Source organism: Echinops telfairi, unplaced genomic scaffold, assembly GCF_000313985.2.
Source record: "Echinops telfairi isolate 266 unplaced genomic scaffold, ASM31398v2 ScPeMD7_7467;HRSCAF=8505_1, whole genome shotgun sequence".
NCBI classification, from domain to species: domain Eukaryota; kingdom Metazoa; phylum Chordata; class Mammalia; order Afrosoricida; family Tenrecidae; genus Echinops; species Echinops telfairi.
The window spans coordinates 27,529,724-27,531,320 of NW_022111368.1; positions in this window are offsets into that span (position 1 = coordinate 27,529,724).

Sequence of the window (1,597 nt, forward strand, 5' to 3'; positions counted from 1 at the left end):
AGAGATAAGGAAGGATAGTGAGTAACAATAAAAGATGCAATCGTTCTAAATATAGATGTCCCTAACAGTTACATATCAGCACACACCAAACAAGTATGGGCTACCATGAAAGGAGATGGAAGTGTCCTATGATTAAACAGTAATGAGTCACAGTTCTGTGAACATAGAACCCAATTAATGATGCACTTTTAAAGAGTGAGTTTTATGGTATGTAAATGATATTTAAATACAGCTCCCCCCGCCCAAATGTAATGAGTGTTGGGGAATAAAAGAAACAAGATTGGCATGATTAGTAATGATTAGTATGGATATTTTTGCATATGTTTCAAATGGCTATAGTGAAATATTAAAATGTACATGTACACTATCCTCTTACGGAGCTCTGGATTTTTACATAGTAAGGAAAACTTCTCCCAAGACATGATAATCCCCAATGAAAAATTAGGTGAGGTAAAGAATGTTAAAAAAAACCAAAACACTGCTATAAAGTTGATTCCAACTCATAGTGACCCTATAAGACAGTTCTATAGAGTTTCCAAGACTATAAATCTTTGGGGGGTGGGAGGGCAGACAGCTTCAACTTTTTCCTGAAGAGCAGTTGTTGAGTTTGAACCACTGACCTTGCTGTTAGCGGCCCTATGCTTACCGGTAGCTCCGCCAAACCTCCATAAAGAAGGTAGAGGTGGGATGGAATTTTCTGTCCATCGAACCAGAACTTGTGGGAGGAGAGCACTGCTCCCTCCTGAGGCAGACTCTCAGCAGGTCTCCCATCTCTCTACCTGTCAGCAAAACATACCAGTAGTGGTGTCTTCATCCAGATGGAGAGGGTGGAGCTCTGCGCCTTGTGAACAGTCAAAGAAGACAGCAAGGAAGAGGGTCGCTGTTCCTCTCATCTTTGCCAGTCGGTGCACCATCTGGAAGAAGCCGATCTCTGAAGCTCCTTTAGAATGAACAGCCTTGGGCCGCAAGGTACTTCGGAACCCCGGGGGTCTGTGAAGTCACACTCGGAGTGAGATGGAAGCTTGTCCTACAGCGGGAAGGGGGGAAGGGTCTGGTATCTGAGGGATACTGGTCATCCTGAGATCCTGAGAGCCTCTGCTCCCTTGGACTTTCCAGTGCCTTCCCGAACCCTGCGTGTGCCAAAGCCTGAAGGTGGTGGGATACTACCGTATAATCTCGAGTATAAGCTGACCCGAATATCAGCCGAGGCACCTAATTTTACCACAAAAACTGCATAAAAATGTGCTGAAAACCTCGGTGTATACACGAGTATATACGGTAACCAGGGACAGAAACTCAACTAAATCAGCCTAAGCAAATTGGAAGCAGCTAGAAAACTGTCACAATCAGTCAAGCGATCACAGGAACAAGCCATTGTACAGGAAGGGGTCTTCCCTGGCAAGGGGCATCAGGCTTGGGGAAGTGCAGAGTCAGCGAAAACGAGAAAGGTCTTCGATGAGATGGATTGACAGTGGTTCTGAGCGTAGCAACAATTGCTGGAATGACAGGTCAGGGACTGTTTCGCTCGATTGTGCATTGGGTGGCTATGGCTGAGAACCAACTTGATGGCACCCAACAAGAACAGCATTTCTTTTTT